Source organism: Camelus dromedarius, chromosome 7, assembly GCF_036321535.1.
Source record: "Camelus dromedarius isolate mCamDro1 chromosome 7, mCamDro1.pat, whole genome shotgun sequence".
NCBI classification, from domain to species: domain Eukaryota; kingdom Metazoa; phylum Chordata; class Mammalia; order Artiodactyla; family Camelidae; genus Camelus; species Camelus dromedarius.
In genome coordinates, this window is record NC_087442.1 from 10825959 (window position 1) to 10849266 (window position 23308).

The 23308-nt window shown below is 44.8% G+C and overlaps 1 long non-coding RNA gene across 3 annotated transcripts; it reads left to right on the forward strand.

Annotated features, from left to right (window-relative positions):
* Positions 1 to 156: 156 nt before the first annotated feature.
* LOC135321653 (uncharacterized) lies at positions 157 to 23308 on the forward strand. 3 transcript variants are annotated; one of them, XR_010381564.1, is made up of 5 exons: positions 157 to 3989; positions 4189 to 4402; positions 15222 to 16676; positions 21642 to 21966; positions 23108 to 23308. It is a non-coding gene; the product is annotated as an uncharacterized LOC135321653 (long non-coding RNA). The 3 variants fall into 3 exon arrangements; XR_010381563.1 differs by having other exon boundaries at positions 157 to 4402; XR_010381565.1 differs by having other exon boundaries at positions 157 to 4402; positions 21642 to 21798.

Below are 23308 nucleotides of genomic sequence, written 5' to 3' on the forward strand. Positions count from 1 at the left end.
CATCCATTCTTTAATTCTTCATAAGAAATGCTCCCATAGTGCAGTTTCATAAAAGTGTACTTCCATGTGATTTACCAAATAGTGAACAATTTAAGTGTTGTATTTAAGCATTTAATCCTTTCAGAATTATTTTTGCTTATACAGGGAGACGTTGTTTAAAATTAGTCTTTCTGTGGATAACCACACATCCCAGAAGATCTTACTGTATATTGTGCCATTCCTCTGCATTCATGCCATGATGGTTCTCACATATATTAAGTGCCTCTCTATGTTTGGTGCTATTTTAAATCTATTATTTTCCATTTGTCCATTTATTTATGCCTTTTTCAGTATCCTTAATTATAAAATAATTTGATGATACAAAGGGGGATTCACCTCACTTGGTAATTCAGTATTATCTGCCCTAATCTTCTCTCTCTTCTCCATTTAAATATCAGATTGGTTTTGTCAAATTTCATGAAAATATCTCTTGTAATTTTGATTAGTGCTGCATTCAACACATAGATGATAGTTCAGAAATTGGAATACATTTCCTGTTGGTTTAAATTCTACATGACATGACATATATCTTCACTTAATTCAAATTTTTGAAATGCTGTTCTCTAAAATTTAATAATTTTCTGAATTAAAGTCTAACTCATCCTATGATATTTGTTTCTGTATTTTATACTGTATGTTACTCTTAATTGCTCTCTCCTTTTGAAAATATATATTTCACTGTTGCTAGTATATGGAAATAAGTTGACTTTTCATATTATATGAAACTCAGTTAAATTATTAAATGATATGATAAGTAATGCAATGCTTCTTTAGATTCCTTTGCGTCTTCTGTATTTGTCATCTGTCTATAATCACTGACTTTCCCTTTTCTCATTTCACACTTTGTCTTGTTTTGTTAGCTGGGATTTCAGCACAATGCTGAACAGAAATGGTGGTGGCGTTCTTCTGCTCATTTATCAATTACGTGTGACCAGGACAACTAGAAGTACAGGATACGTGCTACTCACAATGGGGTTTAAAAGGATAAGATTAGATCCTGGGTATTTCAAGGAACTATTGGCATCCCAGGATGTTTGCAAATCATTCTCCCAGATGCTACTGAACCTGGTTCATCTCAGCTGACCAACAAGAAGCCAAAACGCTGAGGTGTGCAGCAGAGAAAAGATTTGTCTCTAAGGCAGCCAAGCGAGGTGATGCGAGAACAGATCTCAGATCCACCTCCCTGAAAGCAAGAGGCGCAGGGTATGCATGTGATAAAGAATAAAGAAGTAAATCTGCCTTAGGTGTGGGGAGCGTGGAGATCTTGAGGAGAGGTGATTTGAAAAAGATGTGGTAACTCTCATCCTGCGCAGGCATAACTGAGCTAGAAGCCCTGCAGAGTCATAAGGGAAGACTCTGAGCAGGATTCGAGGGTCGAGGTTTTGGTCCCCTGATTTTGCACACCCAGGTCGAGGGTCCATGGTTCTAACCAGTCTTAACAAGCTGACATCCAACTAGACACAGCTTACTCTGGCTCCTCCCAGCTGGATGTAGCTGACTCCAGGTTCCAGAAAAATACCTCAAAGAAACATGTTGTTTAGATTTACTTGAAGCTTGGAGAACACGCAAGTCTTAAAAAGACCTTGATTCGAGAAGGCAAGCGAAATGGATTTGACTAATCGTTACCCAGGGTTCCACAGCCCGGACCTGAAGTATGTCACTTGAGTTCCCTGAAGTATCTGAGGACTTCCCACCTCAGGTGAGGGGAGGTCTCTGCTTGCTCTTTAAGCTCCAAAAGTGTTTTTACAGAAAGACCCACATCCCCTCCTAGTGGCCAAAGTTCCAAATGGTCTTTCCCCTTGGTCCTTCTCAGCCATCTGGCTGTGGTAATCCTCTCCATGAGCCTAATGAAGCCCAGCTCATCTTTAGCAGGACGTTGTAAACATGACTTGCTCTAAAGCACTGCTCTGTGATTCTACCAGATCTCCCTGTGTCACAGAGAGTAATAAGTGGGTTCACACGATACCCTGCCCGAGCCCGGCTAACATGGCCAGAGACGCCAGATCCCTTGAAAGAGTTTTCCCATGAGTCTGAAACTGTAACAGAACCATAGAGACAGAAGGTAATGGTTGCTGAGGCTTTTTTGGCTTTTAGAAAGAAGACTTACGAGCTTCTGCTGCTTAGGAACATAGGAGGAGGGTTTCTGTTCTTGGTATTTTTGATGATACCATCTGACAGGTGTGATATAACATCTCATTGCGGTTTTGATTTGCCCCTGTGATGACAGCAGTGTTGAGCATCCTTCTCTGTGACCCTTGGCCATCTGTATGTCTTCTTTGGAAAAATGTCTATTAGCTCTCTTGCCCATTTTGCAATTGGTATTTTTTGGATATTCAGTAATATTAGCTGCTTATATATTTTGGATATTAACCCCTTATCAGTCATCACTTTGCATACACTTTTCCCGCTGTGTGAGTTGGCTTTTCATTTTGTGTATGGTTTCCTTTGTTATTAAAACCTCTCAAGCTTAACTAAGTCCCATTTGTTTATTTTTGCTTTTGTGTCCTTTGCCTGAGGCGACAGATACAAAAATATTGCTGCAATTTATGCCAAAGGGTACCCTAAGTTTTCCTTTCAGCGTTTTATGATTTTTGGCCTTACATGTAAGTCATTAATCTATTTTGTGTCTATTTTCATATAAGCTGTGAGAAACTGTTCTCACCTCTTTCTTTCACACGTGGCTGGCCAGTTTTCCCAGCACCACTTTTTGAAGAAAGTGTCTTTTGCCAATTTTATGTTCCTGCATATTTTGTCACAGATTAATCAACCATATTTGTGTGGGCTTACTTCTGGCCTCTCTGCTCTGTTCCATCGACCTGTGCCTCGGTTTCTGGGCCAGTACCACGCTATTTTGATGATTATATCTTTGTACAGCGGGCAGAAGTCGGGGAGCGTGGCACCTTCGGCTTTGGGCTTTTTCCTCATGATTGCTGTGGCTCTCCGGGGTCCTCTGTGGTTCCATATACATCTTAGGAGTCTTTGTGCTGGTTTTGTGAAAATGTCATGGGTCTTATGATAGGGGTTGCTTGAAGTCTGTAGATTGCTTTGGATAAAATATACCTTTTAACAATATTACCTCTTGAACTGGCCCACGGGAGGAACAAGAAGTGAATTCACAGACTTGAGCAGCACAGCTGGGACACCCGCATTCCTTACTGCAGGCCACGAGCCTCCCTGTAAAACACGCTCCTTACTGTGCTTAATGGACTGGTTTATTTTCGTAAGCAAGGGGCATCTTTTAACTCTATCACTATTGAATTACTAATAGTCTGTATTAAAGAGTGACTAACAGTTGGTCACACAGGTAGTGAGGCTGGTGGTGTGACCCAGGTGTGGTGGCCGGTGACACTCTTTCTGGAGAAGGTATTTTTCCATAAGATACTGAGGCTCAGACATCAGCTGAGAAATGTAAAGACTAAATTGAAGTGGACTAACGTGAAGTCTTGGCAGAAAATACTTTTAATCATTAAATTCCTTATGAGTAGTAAAATACATTCAGAATGCATTTCTTAAAGTAAATTTAGGAAAATATCAACAAAATATGTGCAGGATATGTTCAATTACATCACAAGTCAATGCTGAGAGAACTTAAAGACCTTGACAGAGCAGCATGGGGCACATTTCAGGGAGAGGGAAGTGTTCGGGGTCTGGATTGTCATGCTGGCTACATGGGTAAAAGTATTTGTCAAAATCTAGTGAAACATGAACTTAAAATGGGTGTGTCCCATTGCCCTTATGTTATACCTGAAGGATGCTTTTCCCTTGTACATTTCTGCTCTTCAGGAGGGAGGGGGTTGCAGAGCGCCCTCAGCTGCTCTGGCAGGGACAGCTGTGAGAAGCAGTCATGAACCCAAAGGAGAGTCTCGGTCTGGATCATGAATTGTGCGGGGCCAGGGGATCAGGGTCCCCAGGAAAGAAAGTTCACCTGCCGATCATCGAGCTTCCCGAAGGTACAGCTTTGTGAGGGGAAAACCACACAGTTACATTTCTCAGAGAGATTGTTAGAAACCCATCAGGCTCATACCCTGTGTCTTTCCTCTGCCTGATGCCCCGCACGCTGGGGCATCTGAGCCCCTTTACCGCTTCCTCCCCCTTCCCTGGCTTTCTGTGCCATCAGCTGTTCTAACATCCCTTTCTGCTCACCCACAGTTGCCATGTACCAGCTTCTCCTTCTGGTTAATATCTTTCAAGTTGGGTTTCTGTTACTCCTTTCCCACCTCATACACCACTGGTTTCCTGAGCTGGGCCCATGATGAGTTTGTGTGCTAAGAAGAGCCAGCGTTCAGCACCGTGGATTCACTGCTGGCACAGAAGTACCGCGCTGAGTCCCCTGCCTGAGTGGAGTTGATTTCCAGGCTGCAGGGTGAGTTTTTGGGACATTTAGCTGAAAATCGCTGTTTAAACCCTTCTGCCTCTTCCATAATGTCTCCTCCATTCCGTAAGTAAACCAAAAACTCGAACGCTTCTTCCAGCTTCTTACGATACCAGTAAACGTAATTATGTCCTTCTTTGGGGACACAGTCCATCTTTGCTCTCTGTTCCTTTTCTCTGACCAGATGTCCAGGACTCTGGGTGACCCCCGTGTCCGTGGAGCCTGCGGGGGAAAGAGACAGAAAGCGGAGACAAAGCCCAGGAGGAGCCTGATTCTGCAGCCACAGGAGAAATTCCTGATCTGGAATCTGACAAGTTCACAGCAGGAACTCACCTGCTCCCCAGAACAAAAGGGCCAGACAGCAGAGGAGACCGTGGCACATGGTTGGCTCAGGAAAAATCAGGGCAGGTGGCTTTTTGTCTAAGGCTCCTCATCCCTCATCAGCAACGTCCTTGTGACGTGGTCCCTTCCCATGTCATCAGAGTTCCCATGGAGAGGAAACTAAACATTTTATAGGCTCGAGGGCAGGGAGGGCTGGTGATGCAACTAGTGTGGCTTTCAAACTGCTTTTATTGACTTTTTCCTGACTCTGCTTTTTCATTATTTTTTTAAAACTAAAACAACTTACCCGTACACATTTAATTTATTTGCTTTTTTAACCTGTCAGTTTGTCTCCTCCCCTCCCTACTCCCCTCTTAGACAGTGAACCCTCCAGTTTGCTGTACATCTATCAGCTTCTACTGCACTTATAAAAATTACACAGCAGCTACTTCAAGTTAAAAACTACATTTTGAGCTATACAAACAATATTTATGATGACTATGCAGTGCGTCTAGGGAAGCAATTTGGTTTTGCCTGAACCAATGAGCTTAGTATTTAAGTCAGCACTAAGAATTTTTCAGCCCCTGGGTTATTTTTGTAGATTTTATTGTTCTTTTTTCTACCATGTCCAGGTAACCATAACCCTGAAGTTTATTTTCATTCACTTACATAAATACTAAAATCTGTAATGAAAAGTAAATATCTGCAAATTAGATATTATTTACCGTTGGATGTCTAATTTATCTAAGGGGAATCATTCTGTTCATATTTTTTCTGTGACTTTTTTTTAATTCTTTGTTGCATATAATTTGAGATAATTCTATTTCACTAATATTTAGGATTCTATTGTATTATTTTGGGACAACTTATTATCCATTTTTGAATAAATACGCATAGTTTTCTTTCCTAGTTTTTAATGCTACTGCAAAGAGGACTGCATTCTTATACATTTCTCTGCATACTTAGGTGCAAGATTTTCTCTGTACCTGGGAATGCTGAGATCAAGCATTAGGGTCACCATGTCAGCTTTACATAATAAGACAAAATGCTTTCCAAATTAATTAAGCCGAATTGATAGTCCCATCAACATGCATGAGTGTTCCCTAGTGTTCCACCTCTAGGACTCAAGCACACTTAATATTCTTTTTTTCTGCACATTTAAAAAAAAATCACAAATATGTACTGTTCATTGTCTCGAAGAATGTTTAGAGCTTTAGATTTTTAAACTTACATAGTTATCAAAGGAATAAAGCAAACCACAAAATAAGAATTAAATAAAATGCACACACCTCACTATTAACAGCAACAATATTTTTCTTATTTGGGGGGGAGAAAATTGGGATTTTTATTTATTTATTTTGATGGAAGTACTGGGGAGTGAACCCAGGACTTTGTGCATGCTAGGCACGTGTTCTACCACTGAGTTGCACCTTCCCACCTTGGGGCTGACACATTTTTATATTCATAGGCCACTAGTGTTTTCTATACATTGCCTTTTGCCCATTTTTGGAGGATTAGCAATTATTTGTAACAATTCCTTATATATTCTGGATACCAAACTTTGTCAGTTATATGTGCTGTTAATACCTTTTCAACTTGTGGCTTGTGTTTTCACTGTTCGTAATGTTTTTTGTTGATATTCCTGGTTTGGTAGAGTCTATGATTATTTTTTGGGAGGTTATGCATCTTAATTCTTTATAAGCAAGGCTCCCATAGCCCAAGTTCATAAAGATGTACTCTCATTTTTTATTTTACCAGTTAACATATTGAATGTTGCATTTAATGCTTTTAGCATTTATTTTTGCTTATGCTGCAGAGACGTGGCTTAATCTTTCTGTGGCTAACCCCTTGTCCCGAAGACCGTACTGTATATGGCATTATTCCCCTACAGACATGCAGTGATGGCTCCATCATGTATTAAGTGCCTGTATATGCATGGGCCTATTTTAAATCCATTAGTTCCCATTTGTCCATTTGTCTTTCATTATCTTAAATTATAAAATAATTTGATGATTGGAAAGTCACCTCAGTTTTTACTTCATTAGTATTATCTGCTCTAAACTTCCCTCTCTTTTCCACTTAAATTTCAGATTCCTTTTATCAAATTTCATGACATCTTTTATGATTTTGATCAGTGTTGCGCTGAATACACAGATGTTAGTGCAAAATCGGAATGCTTTTACTATTGCTTTAACTTACTCATGATCATGCTATATATCTTCACTTATTTCAGATTTTCAAAATGCCTTCCTCTGAAGTTGAGTAATTTTCTCAATTAAAGTCTTGCTTGTCTTTGATAGATTTGGGTTTTTTAATATTTAATTTTACTGTTGGTAAATGCTCTCCCTTTAAAAATATATCTAACTGTTGCAAGTATATAGAAATAAACTGACCTTATTTATGTTAAAGTCAGTAAATTTATTAGATGTTGTTATAAGTAATGCAATGCTTCTTTAGATTCCTTTGGGTCTTCTAAACTTGTCATCTGCCTTTAGTCATCTTTTTTCTTTCTTTTCTTATTCTCCCCTTTTTTTCTTATTCTACAGGCTGAAAATTCAGCACAATGTTGAATAGAAATGGTGGTAGCATTTATATACTTATCAATTTTGTTTGACCCAGACAACTACAGGTACTGGATATGTGGCACAAGGTATGGGAGGTACACTTCAAGATTAGATCCTGATATTTCAAGGGTCTACTGGCATCCCAGGACATCTGCAAACATTCTCCCATCTGTTACTGAACCAGGGTCATATTGTCCTATGCACAGTGAGCCAAAATGTTAAGAGGCAGAGGTTTGCAGCTAAAATAGGGTTTATTGTCAAGGCAGCCGAGTGAGGAGATGGGAGAACAGATCTCCAATCCACCTCCCCGAAGGCAAGGGGCTTGGAGTATTTATGGGACAAGGAATAAAGAAGCCGGATAGTCTGAGACACAGGGCACATGGGGAGGGTGGGGAAAGGCGGTTGGAAAACAGTGTGTGAATCGTCTTTCTACACAGGCATGACTAAGCCACCTGCCTCTGCGTGTTCATAACGGAGGTGGTTAGCATGAAATGAGCATGGACTCTTTGGTCCTGAGGCAAAAGGTCACGAAGGGGAAATGTGCCCACTTGGAAGGTCACTGGTTCTAACCAGCCTTCACCAGTTCAGCTCCAACTAGACACAGCTGACTCTGGGCTCAGCTGAACGGCAAGCAAATGACGCCATATTCCTGGAAAATAACTTGGGCAAATGTCTTATTGTTTTGGCTGCATGCCACTTAGAGGACAGCAAGTCTTAAGTTTTTTTTTAATTGAGGTATAGTCAGTTTACAATGTTGTGGCCATTTCTAGTGTACAGCACAATGCCTCCGTCATACATGAACATACATATATTCAACAATTAAAGTGCCCTTGAGTAGTGAAGGCAGGTGAACTGGATTTGACTGGTCATTACGCAGGGTTCCACCGCCAGTGTCTAATGTGTCTGACCTGAGTGCCCCGAAGGCGCTACCAACTCATCTCAGGTGGAGGAAGGCTTTGCTTGCTCCTGACACGCAGGTGTATTTCAGAGACCCACATCCCCCCCTAGTGGTCAAGGGGGCACATTCATGCCATGCCCTCTGGTCTCTCACTGCCTTCACCTCCTTTGTGGTGAGTGGGCAGTGGCCAGTTCCACACTGTGCAGCAGCAGCAGCCAGGCACCCCAAGTATCAGAGCAGAACCAGCCATCGGGGTGTTGACCTGCTGGGGTCCTGCAGAGATCTGTTACTAGTAATTAGGGACGCACTTCGTCATTAATCCAGTATTATTGGTGGCTCATCAGTATAATTTGCTTCTCAACCTCTTCTGGCCACATTCAAGGTGAACATGGTTCCTTAGATCGCTGTCCTAAGTTCTCTGCTCTCTTCTCTGTGTATTCTATCATCAAAGGATCAAATGCGCTTTCATTCTTCCAGTTATGGAAATTGTCCCGGATTTTTACCTTCATCCAGTTCCACTGAGTCCCTGTCTTGAACATACAACTGCTTTCTGCATATTTCTGGTCAGATTTCTGTCTCAAAGTAACGCCCAGTGTTAAATAAATCATGAAACCTTCCCCCTCGATCCTCCTAGTCCATCTGGCTGTGACGGTCCTCTCCGTCCTCCCCATTTATTGCCTCTCGTGTCTAATCAATTACCAAGTCCTTTGATTTTCTTCCTTATTTCCTAATTGTTTTAAATTTCTCATTTTTCAGTATTTCTATTACCACAGCCACCACTGTCTTAGCTTCGCCTGCCCGGGTCACTGCAGGGGCTGACTCTGTTCTCTGCCTCAGCCCTTTCCACACTGTCCAATGTTTTTTCACAAATGTAGCCAGGATGGTTTAAAAAAAAAAAAAAGCAGTGTACACACACACAGCAAGAACAAACATTAATTACTACAGAAGTTAAGTACTTAAAACCTCAAGCCCAGGGCAAGGGATAAATGAGAAAATGAGAAATGGCTGTACCTTGTGCTGAATTTTGCTGAACCTAAGACTGTTCTAAAAACAAATTATCTACAAAAGAACCTCAATGTCTCCTATTAAATTTTATGTTAAATTCCATATCACATTCTTCGACATCCCTCAAAATTAATGTAGACTAAAATCTTTCGAAGAATCTTTAAGAGTTTTTTGCCCCTTGTTATGAGGAGAAAGTAATGTTTTTGTAAATTACACACAAATCTTGATGTAAATCATTAAGAATAATATTTAGTGTTTTCTCATACTTTTCCCAAAGGTCCGATAACCATTAAATATATGGTAATAGAGGCTTCAATTCTCACCACCTGTAGTAAGTTAGCCACAGTTCATTTTTGTTAGGAAAACCAAAGAATCTTAAGTTTTTTTTAAAAAGGAACCAGAGATAATTACAGATTTTAAAAAACCACTAAAATATTTGAAGACTATTTGAAATTGACTATTTGTCACTCAAAAGTAGTCCAGTTGCTTTCCATGTTCCAGAATGGAGTCCCAGTAAAGCAGCTGATCAAGTCATTCCGTTCAATTCCACTCTGGTCAGGGTCAAGGTCTAGTGTTCATGCCTTCATGTTCACACTTAGTGTCCACGAGCCACCTCCCTGGTTCTCACGACACAATACCCTCCATCCTCCCCTTCCACGGACTCTCATCTCTTCTGTTGTTAATTTTCTCTCCTTTTTGATCTCATAGGCACAGGATTTGATTAATCTTAAGCCGTGGCTAATAACACAGAGGCACTGTTTATCATGCACATTCTTTTATTTATTTAAATATACTAGTTACCTGACTCGTCCAGTGACGTGCGAGGTAGACCTTGACAATACTGAAGCTTAGCGCATCCCAGCTCCTGCCACTCCCAGTCCAAGCCCCGTATTAAATATCATTCCGGGGGTGGGGGAGGTGGAGCTCAGCAGTAGAGCGTGTGCCTAGCAGGCACAAGGTCCTGGGTTCAATCCCCAGTACGTCCATTAAAAGGAAATAATAATCTAATTACCTCTTCCCCCGCTCCAAAATAAATAATTCAGGAACAAACATCATTCTGAACTCGGGTCAATCCTCCTTGCCAGTGAGTGTTGAGAAATATTTGACAGCCAGCTCCCTGGAGGAGAGTAAATCAAGAACCCTGGATTGCTGTGCTGCACGCAGCCCCACTACGGCTGATTTCAAGCCATCAGCGTGATGCCACCGACACTGAAGTCGGGAGGATGTGCACCAGCGGCTTCTGGGAGCTGGGAAAAGCCAGCTCACGCAACAACAGCTATTTCTTGCTTTTCTTTTAATATGATTTTGTTCTGATCTATTTGTGGTCATGAAAATAATTTGCTTGATTTAGTTGGTTTTAGCTTTATATAAAATACATCATGCTTTACAAAATCTTATCAGGGTGAGTTTTTGCACCTCATATTATATCGCTAAGATGACCTATAACTTTGTTCACCATTCGTTTTGACTGGTGTATATCGTTTTCCATCACATGGATGTGCTACTGTTTAGTCTTTCACTTTCTTGTCAATGCATGTGTGCCTTGGTTCCATCATGAATAGTACTGCTTAGAATGCTTTTGCATTTATGTCATCTGATGCGCATATGTCAGATGTAGTGGAGCTGCTGGCTGCTGGAACAAAGGAACGATCAACTCTGTGAGATAATGCCAAAGGGCTTCCCAGTTGTTTGCATCACTTACGCTCCCACCAGTAATCTTGTGGAACCATACCCTCTCTAACAGGTTTTATTTCTAAGCTTTTTATATTTTGCTAATCAAATGGATATAAACTTAACATATCTTTGTGTCTTGCTTCACATTTTCCTGATCACCAGTGAAGTCAAATATCTCATTTGACTTATTGATAAGTGTTTATTGATCATAGATGATTCTTCAATTAAATATATGTTAATATCTTTCGCTTATTTTTCTTGGGTCATATAAGAGTTGTGATCAATGTATGGTTTTTCCTGGGAAAGGATTTTTCTGACGGCTTTACATTCAACGCTCTTCTTACTATCTTGAGGCTTCTGATAGAAATCGCTGGCTTTGTAGACAGGTCTGAAGTCTTTTATTTACTCCCTCTGCCTTCTCTTCCCTCTGACACCTTCGTTGGGCGACAGCTCAACCAACACCTTCTCTGTGAAGGTTTTTGGCATGCTCCGTACCGAGGTGTAGAGGGTGCACCCCACCCGGCCTTACCCCATCCCTTCATCAACCACAGCACTATATATAGCACATCACTGAATTCTTTCCTGAGTCAGTATCTCTGCTTGGCTGCCTTATGATTCTGTTTATCTTGCAGGCCTGGGATGTTGACAAGACAACGCTGAATTGTCTTGGAGAGACTAGTGCCAACACTCATTACAAAAATGCACAGTGTTTTACAGAAGCATTTTGAAATCTACCCATAGGATTATGTGTTGATTTATCTAAGAACATATGATTACCATATGGTAGAGTCAGGGAAAAAAACCCAGGCTTTATCATTTTCAGCCCAGGGAAATTCCATGTCAGTCGGCCACTTACAGACCCAGGTCCTTTCCCATATTGCTGGTTCTCAAACACCAAACCTTCTCCACACTCCGTACCCAGATATGTTTTTTTCTCTGTACACGCTCACGCTCACAGATGTCTCAGTCAGAGAGCCTGTGGTTTTTCTCTCCCACGCCCCCTTTCCACAGGGCTCCCTGCATTCGGCGGGGTCTGGGAGAGGGGCTGTTGCAGGATTCTTGTTTGGGTCTCTGATCTCCGCCCAGCGCTGTGTCACTAGCACTGCAGAAGTAGAGGCTGCTGTCTGCAGGGCTCACGCTCGTCACCGCCAGAGATGAAAACGTTAGGCTTGGATGGTTGATGGGAAACTTGTCCTTGGTAAAACCTTGTTCGTACGTGGCATTGGAGCCCTGGTTAGAAGTTGCTATCAGCGTGAGGCCCTGTTCCGGGAACTGACGATACCAAAACATAATCGTGGCCTGAAAGTCCTCTGCACGGCACTGGAACGTCACAGAGGCTCCCCTCTCACGGATAGCCCTGCTCGGATGTTGAGAGACCTGAGCGCCAAGCCCAGAGCCTGCGGAAACAGAGGTCAAGGAGATGAGAGAGGCCAGCAGGGCCAGGCAGAACATCACAGCCTCGCGCCCTCACCTTTCTCCCCGCTTCCAGGGAATCCTGTTTGTTGTGTGCAATCTTCCCGTCCTACTTCCTAGGATCATGATCCCCCATCTCTCCTGACTGGTGCCTTGTCGCCTTACCCTCTGCACCTCCAGACAGCATGGCTGCCCCCCTCCCCCCACCACCTTGATCAGCATCAACAACCCGGAGTCTGGCTACCGATCACCCAAGCCAGCTCGTGTGCACACTCGCCCAAGCTCCTCAGATAATAAGGCTCATACCAGGCCCCAGAAGCAGCAGGAACAGCAGCATCTTCAGGTGCCGGCCTCGCACCACGCCTCTGAAGAAAGGTCTGACCTTGCCCCTCAATCTTCCCTTCTCCACCCCTAGGAGGAAGGATGACAGCCGGCCTAACCCTGAGGGTGCTGTATCCTGCCCCCTGGTGGTCATAGTCGCCAATGCTGCAGGGTCCATCACTTTTTAAAAACATTTTATTTTATTGAGTTATAGTCAGTTTACAATGTTGTGTCAATTTCCAGTGCAGAGCACAATTTTTCAGTTATAAGTGAACATGCATATATTCATTGTCACATGCTTTTTCACCGTGAGCTACCACAAGATCTTGTATACATTTCCCTGTGCTGTACAGTATAAACTTGTTTATCTGTTCTAAGTATACACCTGTCAGTATCTGCAAGTTTTGAACTCCCAGTCTGTCCCTTCCCACCCCTCTCCCCCGGCAACAAGTTTGTGTTCTATGTCTATGAGTCTGTTTCTGTTTTGTATTTGTTCATTTGTCTTTCTTTCCTTTTCTTTTTTTTAAGATTCCACATATGAGCGATCTCATATGGTATTTTTCTTTCTCTTTCTGGCTTACTTCACTTAGAATGACCCATCACTCTTTCAATCAAAGAACCATACCAGCATTGCTGGAAGGGTCTCAGATGTTCTAATTTGACTCCTAATTTTAAAGAACATAAACGGAGACCTAGATCATTGAAGTGACTGAAACAAATTTCCTAGCCTTCTGTAAGGACGAGGGCATGTTTGTGTATATTAAATGATACCATAGGTAATTCTTGCCTTCCGTAACATATCCTCAAATAACAATCGTGAGTTGTCTTGGCTAATCACTGGAACTAAGGTGAGCATAAGAAATCCCAGGCTAGAAGCTCAGTGTTCCTTCACACTGATAAGGACACTTCCTCATCTTCTCAATGAAATATTTATTTCATGACTATCTTACGCCAATGCCCTGGTAAAGTAAAGCATTTTAGTTCCATCTCATTTCCAACAACTTTCTTACTATTTCAGAGAACCCTGGCTGCAGGGGGTGGCGGGGGGGGGGGGGCCTTGGAGTCCTCCTCCTACCATATTTCAGTGTTTTAGATCCTATTCAGCGGTGAGTGTCTCTTTCCCGCTTCTGTTTCTCAGCATTTCGGTCTTTGTATAAATATATGGGAGAATACGTGGGAGAAGAAAGCCAGAGCTAACGCGAGGTTCAGAAGGGAATCCAAACAAAATGCCTGGAGCCAAGGCTTATATGTAATGGTCAGGGGCTCCCTCCATTTCCCCAGAAATTGCTGGTCCCAAGAGACATAGGGCCACACCAAAGAGACTGGGGCTCGTGGATGCCTCCAAGAATTATTTTAAAATACACTAGTCCAGCATTTTCTTCTGTATGCAGTTTGAATAATATAGACTGTCTGTCATTCATTGCTAGAAACAGAATTATACGATCAAATAAATATTTGTGAAAAAATGAAGTCCCAAGAACTAACAATACTTGTCTTGCAATTCGATGGGTGGCAGACCGCAGAGGGAGAAAATATACAGAAGACACTGAGACCGTTTGCAAAATAAAACTGACCACCTGCCAGCTGATTAGTCATGCAAATATCTCTCTCAACTCTTTTCCAAGTGCCAAGCGTACAGTTACATGAGTCTCCTCGGTGTTCCTCTGCACACATCCAAGGAAGGTCCACCGGAGCTACAAACCCAATGTTGTTGAACAACGTTGTTGCTGCACTCATTTTTCCAAATGTTCTCCTACTGCCATATTCCAGGGTGGGGGCTGTGATCATCTGTTCCTGATTTTTATCTCCTGATTCTCTCCTGCCGTGGTTCCCTAAGCCCGTGTCAGTCTGTCCGTGCTTGTCCATCTCGTGAAATCCTGCTCACCGTGTGAGTTTCATCTCACATCCTGCCTTTTCTCTGAAGCCCTTCCTGATGTCACCGGGCAGAACTGGCCGTGCTATTTCGCACACTCCACTCACACCTCTGACGCATGCACACAGTATATGATACTCGGTAACAGTGTGTTTCTACACGTTTCTCTCCCCGCTGGGCTTTTATTAATTTTCCGAAGGAAGGGACCATTTTGTGTTCATTTTTGTTTTCCACGATTTGGTAAAAAAGAGCTGGATTGTAAAATTAACCTCTCCTCTCTCCCTCTTTCTGATGTAGACAGATTTAGACACGTAATTTAAAAATCAGCTTGGTGGTTCTCCGAGGCATCGTGCCATTGCACAAAGCGTGTTGATGCAGCCGCTGCTTTGGATGCCTGGTTGAGGAGGAAGAAAGCGTTCTGATCAGGGGATCAAAAACAGAAAAGCCCCGCCACCTGGTGGGGACGCAGGGCTTGGGACACATTTATGTGCAAAGAGGAGGTGGCTTTGCTTCACTGTGTCTATACTGCTGGCACAGAGATAAACAGCCGTCTGGTTCTTCTGTGTCAACGTCACAGTGAAAGAGCGGCTTCTTCTCCCGAGAGGCACTGTAGCCTTCGGCCATGTCTCCTTTCTGAACATCCTTTGCAGACAGTGAGAAGTAGATTAGTCTCGGCCTTTGTCCTGGGTCCTGTCGGTACCAGTACATGGTGTCATAATTAAAATCCTGTTCACATTCCAGGGTCACATCTCGTCCTTCCTCTTTGAGCATGTATCTTGGGGTCTGTGTGATTCCACCATCCACGGTGCCTGTGGAAGAAAGGGAGCCGCTCTGGAAACAAGGCCCCGGAGGGCGTCTCAGGGCCGCTGCTGTCGGGGAGAGGCTTAGATCTGGAGCTCAGCACCTTATGGGGCAGGAATTTGCTCCCTGAAGCCACGACTCACCTGCTCCAAGGAGACAGAGGGCCACCCAGTAGATCACCGGGCTGCCCATAGTGGGAAGGGCGTCTCCCTCCAGCTCCAAGCCCAGACAAATGAGGAAAGGAACTTAGCCCTGTGGCTCCCCCTTGGCTTAATGGGCAGAATTTGGCACACGGCTAGAATGGACACTTGGATAGGATCCTGGAGATATTCCAGACCGTCTCCCCGGTTTGGCAGATGAGGAGACTGAGAACGGAGCTCTGAATCACTGGCACCGCCACCTTGTGTCTTCCTTCCCCAGACTCTGCACTTTGGCCCGATTGTCGGCGCTGCCACATTCCAGGCCCGAGCTTCACTCTGATTGGCTCGCGGGTTCACCTTCCTCGTCATGGTAACGTTTGCTCACTGGAGGAGGAGCACACAGATGCTCTTGTCACACAAGAACGGAGAGCATGTTTAACCCCCTCGCTGCCAGGTACTGCTCCAGGCCTGCAGCAGCGGAGGAAGAGGACTACCACCGCCTGGAAACCGCCCCCCTTCCTCAGCCTACGCGTTTTATTGCTTTAGCTCGGCTCGTCAAGGGTTGAACATTAGAGAAACGTTGATTGTGCCCAAATAGTTGACTAAGTCCCCTCAGGAAAGACCCCGTGGTCCCAAGTGGCTATTACCTGTTGTAGATGAGTTTGCTGTCAGCCCAGAAACCTTAGAATAAGCAGGGATGAGAATGATCAAGTGAAACTAACTGCTAACAACTGGAAGTTTTGCAGGAGCCCTGGGATAGCAAGCAGAAAACAAAGACATGCTTTGCTTTCCTTGAGGGCCAGGTGGCTCCGAGCAGCCCGCAACCCGCCTTCGCCGTTTAGTCTGAAAGCCCCCTCGGCCCACTTCTTCCTTGGAATAAAAGCAGCCTGACTCCTACCCCGCATTAAGGTGGTTCTTTAGGACGTTAGCCCGCCGTCTTCTCAGCGTGCTGGCTTTCTGAACAAAGTTGCTCCTCTTTGCCCCGACACCTCTCTTGACTTACTGGCCTGTGGAGCAGCGAGCGGTAAGAGCCTGACTCATTAACAAACGTTGACAAGCCAGCCAGGAGTCTTGCTGCTCGAGGCCAGCTGGCCCCGGCTGGGAAATCGTGCTGGGCAAGCCCCCAGCAGCTTCCAGGACCTCTTGTGCTGCAGGTCCTCCTTCAAAAGTCCTTGGAGCAGGGCCGGCCACCCCGGTGCTCAGCAGTTGGAGCAAAGACTTGCCATTTGGGAGTCGAAGGACTGAATGCAGAAAGGTAAGTTGCTTCCACGTACGCAGCCAGAAACTCCCGTCCCCTGCACTCCGGGCTTTTCCTTTTTCCTCGCCAGAATAAGCCCCACTGGTTTTGCATTTGTGTGTGTGGGGGGGTACCCTGTCGGACTCTGCCCAATCTGGTTTGTTTGTTTCTTTGGATGCTAGCATGTGGTTTGGGGGGGCACTGTTTTGTTTTTCTTGACTTTGTTTTTAAAAGATGGGGAACGTCTGATCTGTCCCTAAGGAAAGCCCTCTAGGTCGCTTTTTGGAAAAATGTGCTGATTATAGCTATGAACCTAAAGACTAAGGAACAGATGGTATTTTACCGTAACAATGTGTGGCCACATTATTCATTGGGATCTGAAGAATGGTGGCCTCTGAAAGGTTCTCTGAATTATGATACAATCTTACAATTAGAGTTATTCTGTGAAAGAGTAGGGGGAAAGATAAAATTCCCTATGTGCAAGCATTTATGTTGTAACATCAGGATGAGAAAAAGACAGTTGCCATCTTATGGTAGAAAGATCTGAAAAGAAACCCAAGAAAATCTCTTCTACAGCAGGGCAGGGAAAAGAGCAAGAGTGAGGATATGTCGCTGCAAACCTTACATCCCCCTCGGGCCGTGCCAGCTGTCCCTGCAGCTGCTCCCACCACCCCTGTGCAACTGACATCCATCCCTTCCATCGCCTCTTGTCCCTGAAGCCCAACCCCCGACACTGAGGCATGGGAAGTGGCAGGATTGGCTCCCCCCTCCTTATGGGCATCAATCAGAAAATCCTGCATTATTTCCTGGAGCAAAGGGACCTGGTCTCCAGTCATCATCTAAGACCCATCAGGGCACTCAGTTCAGACCGGGAGCCACCTTTGGGGCAGGGCAATTTCCCATTACCCTGTAGAAAGCCTCAATAAGAACAGCCAGTCAGCTGGGTTTTGTGAAGCACAGTCCATTTCCAACCTTTGATTTATTTAACTGGAAGGACCGTGAACTTCTTATAGAAAATACCCTTTCCAAAGGACAGAATTGTTATTTTCGTTTTCGCTACCCACCACCCTTCATGGGCAGGCATTCATAGTCTCAGTATGATGCTTACTGGCAATGAGATGATGGTCACCTACAAGGCTAGAGGTAGCGCACGAGCGCCACCGAGTGGATCCAAACGGCACACCTGAAGCCTGCTTGGCAGGACCCACTGTTGAACCACACTGGACCCTAATGAAGGGATGCCCCATGCACTACTGTAAGTCCATCCTGGCAGGACTCTGGGAAGGGGTACCCAGCCAAAAGTGCCTAAAAAATTTCAAGAGATTCAGCAATAAACAAGTGAAGACCCCTCCGAGTTTCGGGGAAAATTTACCAGGCGTTACACTAAGCAGACCCTGAGGCCCCAAACACTAGAATGGTAAACATGGATTTATTGGACAAAGTGCTCCAGATATCAGGAGAAAGTGACAGAAACTGGATGGTGCCTTTGGAATCAATCCTTCTGGGTTGGTGGATATTGCTCTTAAGATATTCAACAGCAGAGAACAGAAGCAGAAAACATAAGGTACAAAAAACAAAACAAACAAACAAAAAAACCAGCCGCTTTTCTGACTGCAGCATTGGATTCCCAAAAAGAAAGGTAAGTTCCCCCTAGGCAAGGAAAGGTGCACTGACTGTAGAGAGGAGGAACCTTGGAAAAGGGAATGTCCCAGACGAAAGAAAAGAGGGCTGAGGAGGAGAAAAGGGTAGTGAGGGAGGAACGCTTGGATCATTAATGAGGGAACCCAGGGCCTCTCCAGGATGCGCAGCACCCAATTCAAATATCCCCACTGGAGCCCCAGGCACAACTGACAGTGGGGAGCAAACTGATTGACCTTCTAGCAGACGTGGGTGAAACCCATTTCATGCTAAATACCAAAACGGCACACAGAACATCCCATTCCACCCCCATCACTGGGGTATCTGGAGAAGCACAGAGCCAATCATTTTTACAACCATTGCAATGTCAATTAAGAGGCCTGAGATTTAAACAGTTTCTTGTATAAATCTTATCGCCCTAGTCCCCTCTTGGGTCGAGATCTCCTTTGTAAAGCTAAATGCACAAGTGAGACTTTCACCAGGACAACTTGATATATGGGTCCTGCCAGAACACATTTTAAACCTACAGATGGCTCTCCCAGAAAAGGAGACAGACTTCTTTGCCCTGAGGTCTGCAAAAAGGTAAGACCAGAAGTGTGGGCTGACGGTACCTCAGGAAAGGTTGAAAACTCAAAGCCAACACAAATCCCATTGAGAAAGGACGCTGGGACTCCTAGCCTAAGATATCCTCTGAAACACGAAAAGGAAATCTAGCTAATTCTTGAGAGATTTTTTAAAATGGGACTCATCAGATCTTGCAAGTCCCCATACAACACCCCCATCCTCCCGGTTAAAAAGCCAAATGCAGCAGGGTATCTCTTTGTTCAAGACTCGAGGGCCATTAATGATTTAGTCCAAGACCTGCACCCTGTGATACAGCCTGCTCACAACTATTCTGGGAGAATGCAGCTGGCTCTCAGTTTGGGGACTGAAAGATGATTTTTTTTTTTCTTTTCTGCATCTCTACTGCAGAAGAGTTACAGTAGCTTTTTGCCTCTGAATGGCAGGCCCCAGAAACACCGGGAACGCAACAGTGTGGCTGGATAGTCTGAGGGTTTCAAAACTCTCCTCCTTAGTTTGGAGCAGTGCTGGCTAAGGACCTCAGGAGCTTGACAGTAGACGAAGGGCTCTTGCTCTGATGGGCGGATGACGAGCTGCTAGTGAGCGCCACGCATGAAAAGCGTCTACAGAATAGCATTAAAACTCTCAACTGTTCGGCTGAATGTGGATGGAAAGTCTCTTCGAAAAAGGCCCAGGTTTGTCAAGCAGCAGGTCGCTTATCAGAGTTTTGCTCTCTCCCAGAGACAACGAGGTCTTTTGCCTGACACAAAACAGGCGACTGCAGACTTAGGAGTACCCGAGGCCGCAGACAACGGAGGGGTTTTTTTTTTTTAAGGAATGGCAGGATTCAGGATCTAAATCCAACAGAATTAGAAGCTCATACTAAAGTCCCTCTACCAGGCTCTAAAAGAGTGCCAAACAGCCTTTGAAACCATAAAAAAGTTCATCTCAGCCCCAGCTTTGAGGCTACCAGATTTGAAAAACCCTTTCAAATTATACATCCATGAAAGGGCATAAGTCTTGGGGTATTAACTCAAACTCTGGGACGCATCCTGCGACCTGTCGCCTACTTCTCAAAACAACTAGATCAGACAGTTAAAGGAGGGTCCTCTTGCCTTTGGCTGCCACTCGTGGCATACTTCAGGAATCCAGGAATTAACCCCTGGGACAACTCACCACAGTGTCTGTCCCTCACCATGTCCTTTCTTTACTAGAACAAAAGAGGGGCTATTGGCTGACTTCTGGGAGAATGGAAAGTATCAAGCCACTCTCCCAGACTATCCCAGTGTAAGACTGCAGGTCACTTTGGCTCTAAATCCAGCCACATTGCCCCAACGAATGCTGCATGATCCCCAGAGCATGGCTGACTGCCTGCCTGTCATCGAGCTACTGCATACTTCAGCAGACCAGGCCTAACAGATGAACCCTGGCTGAGCTGAATTTTGGAACTGGTCATCAGTGGGAGGAGGTTCACGGATCAAGGAAGTCAACACACTGGGTATGTGGGGGTAACTTAGAAGAAATTGAGGCCCTGCCCTCGGGGAACTCAGCTCAGAAGGCAGACATCATTGCTCCGACAAGGACCCTCCTACTCACCAAAGGGAAGAGAGCAAATATACAGACAGGCTTGTGATGGATTCTCTGCAGTACGTGCTCCCAAGGCAGTCTGGAAAAGAGAAGGGCCTCTTTCCCTCAAATAATAAAGACCATAAAACATGCTTCTGAAATCCCATCACTGCTAGAAGTGGACCACAAGCACTCACAAGTGGCCACAAACATTGCCCGGGCCAAAGAGGTGAGACTCATAAAAAACGCAGTCAGTTAGCTAACCAAGCGGCAAAGAAGGTGACCACCAAACCATGATGAGTCCGCTGCTCCCGCAAATTGGTTTGTCAAAATATCAGCCAGAACATTCAGAAGGGCCAAAGAAAGGGCCAAAGGGTGGGGTCTCACTTTTGATCACACCTCGCCCGGCTGGAAACGTCACGCACAAGAATTGTTTTGATCCCTGACGCCCCTTTGAACACCGCGTTAACGACACTTTGCTGACGGTGCCCATCGCGGGAGGGAGGCCACCTCACAATGGACTCAGAGTGTATCAGAGGGCCTAACCTGCAGGAGACCGTCCAGCAAGTCAGTCAGAACTGCACGATCCGATCTAAAAATAACCCGAAGACTGCCACTAGACGCCCCGCAGATGGGAGCTGAACACAGTGCCCCGCTGAGGACTGACGCATAGACTTCAGTCAAATGCCCTGAGCCACAGTAAACTTTATACTTGTTAGTGTTTATGGATACTTTTTCGGGATGAGTGGAGGCATATCCCACCAGGGCAGAAAATGTCTCTGAAGCAAAGTCCTCCTTACAGAAATCATCCCCCAATCGGACTGCCGAGCCCCCTTCCAAGTGACAACGGATCTGCTTGTCTCCAGCATAACCCAACAAGTGTCTAAAGCATTGCGTGTTGACTGGAAACTTAATTCACCTGGGAGACCACAATCAACAGGGAAAACAGAAAAGAAGTCATCCATGAAAAGAGCATTGCTAAAAAAAAGTCAAGAGACTAGTTTCGCGTGGGATGAGACCTTGCCAATTGCCCTGTTAAGGATCAGAGTGGCTCCCAGGAACAAACTTAAGCCCCTTTGAAATTTTGGACGGCAGGCCATTCCAGGTGTCTGCCCAGGCGGGGAAATCATTGATGCTTTAAAGGACCTAGCTGGTGCTAACTATGTCAAATCGATGGCCACTATACTAACTTCTGTTTATACGTTTTGCTTCCAACAGGTCTGTCTCTCCAACTGAAGTCACCCTGCACCCTTTTCAACTAACCCAGGCACCTCATCCTCCTTAAAAGCTGGAAAAAGCAAGGACCCAACCATCCGCTGGCTGTGAAGTGGACCGGAGGGGGCCGTATGAGGGCTTGCTGACCGCACAGTCATCAGTTAAGCAGCTGGGGTTAAGCTGTGGCTTCGCCACACCTGTTAAAGGCAGCATCCACAGCAGAGGGCCAAGGGGCGCCCTCTAGGGTGGAGGAAACTAACAGGCAGAGGACTCGAGAGCCTCTGAATGATTTAGAGTTTCTCTTCAAAAAAAAAACAAACAAAAAAAGGTACATAAGGAAAGCATGTTATTCTCTAAGTGTTTTGACTATCCTCCTGGGAACTTCCTCCTTTCCCTCAGCTTGGAAAGATACTTTTTAGAATTTCCTGCATCAGTAGCCTCTTCCGCTAATCCATCTCACAGCTGGATATGGCATCCCAAATCACATTCTGTTTGTCATCATGGGAACCCCCTAGTTTACCCCATTTATGATTTTTCCAGTATCTCCCTGTGTTGGTCTAGAAATCCCCAGACCACCCGAAGAAAAGTCTATTGGGTCTGGTGGATACATCTACTAAATGATGCTGTGAAACCACCGTGTTTTTATTTAGTGACTCTCTTTTCCTTATTTCATTAAAGATGCTTTTGAGTATGTAGAATGTGAGGAGGATTTCCGCTTTCTGCGAGGTATAAAGGGAGAAAGTACATTACTGATCTGCGCTAATCACGCTGATCCCTGGTTTCGAGACAGCCGTGTAGATATTCTCTTCCACGGTTTTGTAGCCTGTGCCCCAGAAGGACACAGATGTGTGTGTTGTCAGGAAAATATGCCACGGGCACATGACTGCGTAGGGAACAGAGCAGACAGGAGCTGCTGTCCATTAGGGGTCCTTGCTATGCGTTAGGTTATATGCTTGCTGAGCAGGGAGGGGGCCTCTTGGTAGCAAACTCCACATGGTGCACCTGTGTGAGTTCTTTCTCTGATGTAGAACTCACATTGGCAGAATTCGACAGGAGTTTGGCTACAATAGCCTTCAGACCATCAAAATGGGTCTCAACAGGCAGACTGGTTTTCTGCATTGTTTTCCTGGGTCCCACAAAGGGTCCAGTCAATGTTTTTGGGTATTTTAAGCTTGGCCTGTCCCTCTTACTAATTGTTATTCTTGTCTAACTCCTACTCAGTGTTGTCATTAAGTGCGGGTATGTCGTTCAAAAACCACAGATCACAGTGCAAACGTGACAACGATGTTTGACAGAGACTAGGCAGGCTCACTGACCCTGGACAGTTAACAAGGGGAAAGAAGTGCCCCGCTGATGAGGAACAGGAGATTTCTCTCATCTCACAACAGGCTCCTTAGATCCCAAAGACACTCCCCAATATCCCCTCCTTTGTTCCCGCCTAAGTTTCTGCTAATTGCCTTTTGTTTCAGGGCTGAGCTGAGGGAGGATGGAGACTAGCAGAACGAAACTGCCACCACCAGGATGAAGACATGGTGAAGGACCTTGTAATAAACGACCCCGCAGCCCGGCCGGGAGCTGGAGCTGTCCTGACCGGCTACTTGGCAGACGGCTCCCGACTCGAGTGTTTCGTTTTTCCCCCTCTCCAAGCAATAAAAGCAGCTGTTTTTCAC